This window comes from Mus caroli, chromosome 12 (genome assembly GCF_900094665.2).
Source record: "Mus caroli chromosome 12, CAROLI_EIJ_v1.1, whole genome shotgun sequence".
NCBI lineage: Eukaryota > Metazoa > Chordata > Mammalia > Rodentia > Muridae > Mus > Mus caroli.
The window spans coordinates 29,335,587-29,344,398 of record NC_034581.1 but is presented as its reverse complement, the minus strand read 5'-3'; the positions used below and the strand labels follow the sequence as shown (position 1 = coordinate 29,344,398).

Sequence of the window (8,812 nt, the reverse complement as noted above, 5' to 3'; positions counted from 1 at the left end):
TCCGGAGATTTCTGCATCTGGAAGGGGAGTGGGCTGACCCAGGGGGCACACAATGAGAAAGTAGAACATGTGAGTCTGCTTGACTTAGCAGGCTCTGTGGAGTGGATGTACCCAACTGGGGCACTCATTGATAACCTTCAGTCCAACACCTCTCACCTGCCCAAAACCTGACTGTGTGTATATAGCCATTCAGGGATTCCACCTGGACCAGTATTGGGGAAAAAAAGACCTAGAGAACTGAGACTGTTGGTGTGGGACATCGGTGCTGAGCCTGGCCAGATGCAGTAGTTCAGTCTAGAGCAGGGTGGTCTGTTTGTAGAGGCAACACCCCAACAGGATATTCAGCAGGAGGACCACAGGCTTCTAGTTTGAGCTGTTGAGTGGGCAGAAAGGACTGGACATGCATGTGCCGTCTGCTCAACATCAGCCTTGCAGTGACATCGAGGTTGTCCTTCCATCTGCACCAGTGACTTAATCACCCGAGGCTTCATCCAGGATGTCACCCATGTGCCAGAGCAACAAGTGTTGGTCATCTGCCTGCCAGTGAGTAGGCTCCATTGGAAGGAGAAAAGAATCTTCCAGACAGCTCCTGAGGGCAGTGGCCACTGGCGGGATCACATCACTGTACTGCTGGGGTGTGGTGTATGGCCAGGGTATGGGAAAGTGCTTTTCACTGGACATGTGAACATTGTGGAGGGCACAGTTTGTATGTCCTGCATGGTTTAGTGGCTTTCAAAGGATGTATAGGAGTAGAAAGGAGAGGGGCATAAAACCTTGTCAAGATCAATATGGAGTGACTTTCAAGTGACATGGTACTTACTGTTCTCCTTCAAATGTGACAAAGTTTGTGGCCTCGGTTGCTCAAATCCCAATAGAGGCTGCAGGCCGGTGACCTGGGCCGATCCTGGTGCTGTAACTGGGAAGGTTTGTGCTCTTCTAACCCCATTAGGTTCCAGCCAAGGATGCCCTCACCCGTCGGTGAGGAAATGGTATAAAGTGGAAATTAAGGTCTCATATTTTTGTTGTAAAAAAGGAATGTCTGTAGGAAACAACAGCAAAGCAGATGAAGTCAGGCACGCTGGACTGAACCAGCTGGAGCCAATAATGAACACAAGCTGGGGTTTGAGGAGCGATCAACAGTCCTGAAACAGTTTGTTTCAGAAACAGAAGATGTCCCTGGTCTAGTGCTCTGAAAAGAATGAGGCCATTCAGGCAGCCCAGGGCTCCTCTGTGGCCCCCGAGGGCCAGCATAGGGTCAATAACAAAGTGAGTTTTCATCTCATCCGGTTCAGCCACGTGGACAGCCACCTCTGTGATGTAGATAGGTGAATACCCTTTCAAGTGACCCAAGGCGCCAGTTCAGAGGACTCTGCTGAGGATGCCGCCCATCAAGGTCTGCAGAGATCCAGTAAATGGGAGCAGAGAGAGGGTCTTCTCCATAGAGGCCCTCTGCAAAGCAGCCTAAGTGCTGGGGGAGAAAGCCAACTGCTTGTCTTCCCTGGGCAGGCCCACATAGCTGCCTTTAGACTGCAGCTTAGCACTTAGAACCAGAGCTGTCATCCCAGGGTTTCTACCCAACCCAGGCCACCAGGAAACCCGGAGTCACAGCCATGCCAGTGTGAGCTTCCTAGATACAGTATTCCCCCCTACTTGTCATGAACTATCTGTGGCCTCTTGGGCTTATGTCTGTAAGTTAAGGCTTTGGATGGGGTTTGTTTATCCTAAAAGGGAATAATGAAACTATTTTCCCTCTGCTGTGTGTGTGTGCATGAGAGAGACAGAAAGACAGAGAAAGAGAGAGAGAGAGAGAGAGGGAGAGAGGGAGAGACAGACAGACAGACAGAGACAGAAAGACACAAGAGGGAATCCTCCATGTGTACATTGAGGCCACAGGTCATGAACTCAAAAGCAGGGAGGCAGAGGCAAAAAAATCTGAAGTTTAAGGCTAGCCTGTGCCACAAACTAAGACCAAGTTCCAAACCAGGACAGAGCAGAAGGAAACCCTTGTCCATGCCTTATCATCGCCACCCGACAGAGCAGTGGTGGGTTTTCTCCCTGTCAGGGCTCAGAATTCTTAGTCCTAGGCACACATGTGAGCCTGGTGGCAGGGCCTTTCACATCTCCTGCGGGCCAGGCCCTAGACTCACTACAGGTGCTGCTTGGGCACTTTTTTTTTTTTGTTTTTTTAATCTTATGTGTATGGGTGTTTTGCCTGCATGCATATCTGTGCATGTGTGTGCATGCTCATGATGGCCAGAAGAGGGCATTGGATTCTCTGGGAATGGAGTTGCAAATGGTTCGGAGCCGGTCTTGTGAGTTCTGGTAATCAAGTCAGGTCTTCTGGAAGAGCAGCCGTGTTTTTAAATGCTGAGCCATCTCTCCAGCTCTGGCACCGCAACTTTTTAAAACCTAGCCAGGTGGCTGTAAAACACGGAGAATATTACTACTGTCGAGTTTCAGAATCAGAAACTCTAAGCAGAATTGACAGGAGAATCCAGCGAGCCAGCCCACTGCTCCGTTTGGATGTGACGGCACTGTCACTGGAAACAGATGAATCACACAGAAGGGAAGCAGTCTGCCAGTCAGGGGCTGGTGAATGACTGACACTGTGGGAGAGGAAGCAGCTGCCTCTCCTCTTTGGTTTCCCATATTCTTGTGGAAGCATATTCACAGTATTGTTTTGACAACTTGGCTTTTTAGAAACCCACACAGCAAATATCCATTTCTTTCCTGACACAAAATAGATTGTACTACCTGTCAAAATTATTTCCTAGTATGGAAACTCAAAATATTTCCTTTTCTGATTCTTAGCACTTGGCAAGTCTGTTGAGTGGGTCACTTTGACTCCCAACAGCTTAGAAGCAGCTGAGGACTGCATTTTTTATGCCTTCCCACACCGAACATAACAGGTGCACACCGTCGGCCTCCCATTTAGGTCCGGCTTGTTTGATGTGGGAGCTAAGGCAGTCTAGACTGGTCTAACACAAAGCGAACACCCCAAGGGGGCCTGGACTAGAGAGGCTACCTGAACTGTGGCATGCTTAAAGGTGTGCTCATGTTTCCTGATTTAACTGGGTCAGTTTGGTTTATTTTTGCCATTTGGTCTCAGGGCAGGCAGGGCCTGATTCAGTGTGCTGGCAGTCCCCAGCTATTGCAGGATCTGAGCGACAGGGGCAGGTGTTCATGAACCCCCAGGGACTATTATTTAATTTTGTCGTCCCCCTCCCCCCCACCCCAGCCTCATGGTTTATAGATGAGCAGCACGGTGCCTGTGTTCTATTTTTAACTGAACATGCTCTGTTCTGCTGGAATCATGTTCTTTAGACACTGCATTATGCAAACTGGCTCCAGAGTTTGCCAGGAGCGCTAAACTAAACTGTGACAATTCCCAGACATCGTCATTGAAACCCCCTGCAGTGAAGCCAATACCATGCTTGCTTACTGCAAGATAGTTCTGGCTGTGTTAACCGTGCTGCCTGGTGGTGTGTTAGCCAACTGTGCTGCCTGGCGAGAAAGCGTGGCTGGCCACTTCGGAGGCGCCTCAACACTCCACTCCTGACTAATTCCGGAATAAATCCTCTGGGCTTTGGGAAGACATTAGAAAGGCTCAGGTGAGGGACATGAAACACAAAACAAGCCAGCATGAGGCACAAATGATGTGCTGCTCGGACAGAGGATCCTCTGAGTTGGTGTCCTGTCGAGCCATTCACTAACTAAAAACAAGTAGTTTGCACAGGCTGGCGTGGGGTCCCAGGGTTTTCCCTTGGTGTGGCCACGGAGCAGTGACTGTCAAGAATCCCCAGAGCCATGGTTCTCCTCCAGTGCGTCTGGGTTGTTTAAGAAACTCCATAGTAGGGCTGCAGGGAGAGCAAGCATCTGGCAGCTTCTCTGGTGGTGAGAAAGAGGAAAGAACTTTAGATAGGAGGTACAGTTCTTGAAGCTGGGTGTGACGGCATGTGCCTGCAATCTCAGCTCTCAGGAAGTTGAGGATTTAAGGCTAGCCCAGGCTACACAGTGAATCTGAAACTAGCCTTAGCTATATAAGGCCTTATCTGAAAAACAAAAAGTTAATCTACTTGAACAGGAATGACCTTTTAAAAGATAAGTTCCTTGTGAGTCAGGATGACCGTGTTCACTTTGTTTCTTGCTGTTTCCCCAAATAGCAGTACCACAGAGATGGGAGGCACCCAAGAGTCTTAGCCCCATCAGGTGCTGCAAGAAACCTCTTCACTGAGCAGTTTATAAACAAGTGTACTCCTCAGAGTCCGGAGGAAGGAGGTCTAAGATGTAGGTGTCAGTGTCCTATGAGAGCCAGTTCTCACAGCCTTTAGTGTGTCCCCACATGACAGAATGGGTGAACAGGTCCTTTGGTGCCTTTCCTAAAGGTATCGGCCCCAACACCTCCTAGCTTGTGGATTGAGCTCCTGTGGAGGAAGCTAACACAGCGGTAAATAAATGTGGACTGACAGAGGGCACAGGGCCATTCGAGAGACTGTCAGAAACTGAGAATCACCTCAGAACACGCTGAGGAGAGCTAAGGAGGTGAGGCCTGGGTTGCGGGAGGTTGGCACCTGACAGCAGTGGTTCCGACTGCTGGAAGGAGTGTTCTCTTCTGGGTTTGATTGTCTACACTCAGGCTTCAGAGCCCTGGGCATGAGAAAAAAAAGGGAGAATGAATATGTTAGTATTCCACGAAGGCACAGAAGCAGGTATGTGGGAATGGCTGTCGTTCCATCTTCTGGGTAGTCGTGGCTGTCAGGTGGGAGGCCCAGGGAGAGCCAGTGTCCCGTCAGTCAAAACCATGATGGTGTGGCTTACATTCTATCTCAGATAAATTCTTTTTTGTTTGGGAGAGAAGCATTCTCTATTTCAGCTTCAGTTAAATGGATTACGAGGACCCACATCATAGAGGGAAGTCTGTCTTACTGATTCTGATTTTTTTCAATTAAAATGTTTTCTTTAAGATACTTGTATGTGTGTATGGGTGTGTGCACCAGGATGTGGGTAACTGCAGAGTCTAGAATTAGCTGACCCCCTGGAACTGGACGTACAGGTGATTGTGAGCCACCTGGTGTGGATGCTGGGGATCAAACTGGAGTCCTCTGGAAGACCAGTACAAGCTCTTAAATTAAAAAAGAAACATATTTTGTATGTGCGTGTTCTGCAGGTATGCCTGTGTGTCACAGACCCCGCAGAGGTCATGAAAGGGTGTTGGGCCCCCTATAAGTGGAGTGGTGGATGGTTGTAAGCCATCATATGGATACCAGGAGCTGAACCCAGGTCCTCTGCAAGAGCAAAAATGGTTAAGATTGTTTGTAACCATTGAGCCATCTCTCCAGGCCCTGATTAAAATGTAAACGGCATCCAAAAACAACCTAGAAAACCACCTCCTCTCTGGGGTCAAGTTGACATGGGAAGCTAATCATGCTTGGAAGAGAGGAAGCAAGTGAGTCTCTGAACTTGAGTCACATGTCTACCTCTCCGCTCAGTGGGGGATGGGCTGCTCTGCTTAGAAGTTTCCTAGAAGGCACAGTAGAGAGTGCGGAACTGTCACACAGGTGATTTGGGAAATAACAATTTCTAAAGAAGAGGGCACTCCTCCCAGAGAGGAGCTTTTGTTTGTCTGTGTGAATTGTCTTGCTTTACTACCATTTCCTCTCTAGGAAAGGCAGTAGGCAGGAGTGAAAAGATACTTTGTTATTTCTTCTGTTCAACTCAGTGCCTGAGGTAGCACAGCCACCTCTAAGCCCTTTCTCTGAGAGGTCTATGCTAATCACTCAGCATGATTCATTTTTGGTGGCTCTGAAACATTCCCCCCAAACCCCCTTCCCTCCCATTCCCTGTCCCACCACCTCGGCAAAGCACACCACACACACAAGACATCCCTGCCCCAGAAGAGTTAGCATCGGTTGTACTACTACCGGCTATATCCCTCTGTGGAAATAGAAAGGCACTCCTTGGAGACACTGAACCTATCAGTCAAAATGTGCCAGTCTTGTTTGAACAAGATGCTGCTGTATGTGTACCATAAAGCTGCTATAGTTCTAGTCAGCCACACTGACAGTTTGAGTGATGCTGGTCCACTGACACTGCAGGCTTGACCCAAGAATCAGGTAAAAGGAACATGGCTCGTGCAGTGTACGTGTGAATGGTGTGTGTGTGTGCTTGCGCGTGCGCGTGAGCATGCATGTGCACATCCTCGCTTGGGTGGTTTCTGACCAGTAGCTGAAACTATTAGTCATATGTTTAGTCCAGGACTCCTCTAGAGGCAAAGCCTCTGGGCAAGACACCTGTAAGGAGGTAGGGCCCCTGCTCTTCTGGGAGAGTTCCTGGTAGACATGCAGAGCTCAGACCAGCCTGGAGTGGCAATGGGCATATACTGCTAACCCTAAGAACTCATGTGCTGTCAAGTCCTCTTCAGAAGTTTAGAAGACTGATTCCTGATTAGCATGTGTCTTCTTTTGGATTTTATTGCTGTGAAGAAATACCATGATCAAGGCAACTCTTATACAGGCAAACATTAATTGGTGCTGGCTTACAATTTCAGGTGTTCAGTCCGTTATCATCATGGTGGGAAGTGTGGCATCATGCAGACTGACTTGGTGCTGGAGGAGCCGAGAGTTCTGCATCTTGATCCAAAGGCAGCCAGGAGGAGACTGTCCTCTGCAGGTAGCTAGCAGGAAGCTCTGTTCCACACTGGGTGGAGCGTGAGCACTAAGAGACTCAAAGCCTGCCTACACAGTGACACCCTTTCTCCAACAAAGCCACACCTATTCAAACAAGGCCAAGCCTCCTCATAGTGCCACTTCCCATGGGCCAAGCATGTTCAAACCACCACAGCCTGTTAGAGATAATTCATTTCAAATTCCCAAGATCACACATTTATAGACAAGGTCAAGAATCTAAAATGAAAATAGATGAGACATACATGAAATTCTGTCCCCACCCATACCTCATTGACTTCTATGTGTGCACCCTGGAGTAGCCACGGGTGTCTGATCCTGAGCCTGCTGCTCGGCTTACAATATATATGTAGACCAGATGCATTGATTAGCACACTTCCCCCGGATGCATCCTCACTTGATCACAACATCTGCCACTCTGAATGTTGGCAAACTGTGGCCTCCATGGGGGGCTGTCTGCTTTGGTAAATAGATTTTATTGGGAGCCAGCCACACTCACTTGGTAATACATTGTGTCTGCTCCTCCAGTACACTGGCAGAGTAGAGCAACTGCCAGAGACCCTCCAGTCCATCAAACCTAAATACCTCTTATCTGGCCCCTTTGTCCCAGCGGTATTCACTACTGTGTCAGAATGAATGGGATATAAAACTTAAAAGAAAGAATTGCTTGTGTTGGCTCACAGTTTTAGAAACTTCAGCCCATAGTCTTTGGCTCTGATGTCTCTGGATTTATGGAGGAGCATAATGGCTCCATGGTGTTGGGAGCACTAGAAGTAGGCTCACTGTTGACCCATGGCAGTCAGAACGCTGAGGAGGAGAATACAGTTAGGGGCCAGGGCAATATGGAAACCAAGGGCATGCTATCAGTGACCTGTTTCCTTTAATTGACTTGGATCCACTTCTACCATTTCTAAAATAGAGCCACCAGATGGGGTTCAAGGCTTTTTCCACAGGAGCTTGGAGGGAAGTATCCCGCCCCCTGCCATTTGTTTCTAGATGTAATCTCACAATGTAGCCCTGGCTGGCCTCAGACTCTCAGAAGATGGGCCTGACATAGCTCAGGTGGCACTGCAGCCCCTACTGCAGGCTTACAGAGACACCGCGGATCACTAGTGGGCTTTATTTTTCCCATTGCTGTGATAAAATACAAGGCCAAAAGCAATTTAAGAAGCCTATGTCCCAGGTGACTTTAGATTCTGTCAAGTGTCCAAATCTGACAGCACTAACCACCTAAGGGTTAGCCCGGTATACACTTAAAAGTGTATTTCTCAAAGAGACTTTTTGAAAGTCAAGACTTGAAGTATATCTTAGTTGATTTTCTTTTGCTATAAAAAATATCTCTGGGCTGGAGAGATGGCTCAGCAGTTAAGAGCACTGGCTGCTTTCCCAGAGGACAGAAGTTCAATTCCCATCACCCACATGGTGGCCCCCAACCAAATTTCAACCTTTGCAGCACTTATTTTTTCTATAGTCTGATAGTCAAGAAGCAATCGCATTTAGAATACTTACTCTTATGCCCTGGTTATGGCTTTAAAAGCACACATGCACAAACGTATTCTTCTTTAAAGTGCATTTCCTATTCTCAGCCACTCTCCATTTATACTGCCTTTAGATCTGAGAGGACATCATCGTCATCTCAGTGTCATCCTCATCTGTGTCTGTCATCTGGAGGCCCCCTACCAACAGGCGCTCCACGAGGACCGGTGTGGACTCAGGCCTGGCTGCCCTTGCTCAGGCGGAAGACTTTCCCACAGAGTGGGATGCTGGGGGCCTAGGAATAATTGCACGGACTCAGCTGCTCCAGGCGGAAGCCCTGCTTCTTCACACAAGGCAGAGTGGAAGCTGGACTCAGCTCTCCCACTTTAACCTCAACATGCAGACTCTGCCACTTAAGGTCCATATACATCTGCCAGTCCTCCTTATGTATGCAAAGTGTTCCAGTCATCTGGAGGTGTGCAGACACACCCACACTCACAGTGCACATGCACCCACACTCATAGTGCACACGCACTCACACTCACAGTGCACATGCACCCACACTCCAGTGCACATGCACCCACACAGTGCACACACACTCACAGTGCACATGCACTCACACTCACAGTGCACATGCACCCACACAGTGCACA

The 8,812-nt window shown here is 48.6% G+C and overlaps 1 pseudogene; it reads left to right on the top strand.

The window, feature by feature from the left end:
• On the top strand, positions 1–808 carry LOC110307321 (annotated as a pseudogene).
• The last annotated feature ends 8,004 nt before the right edge of the window (positions 809–8,812 follow it).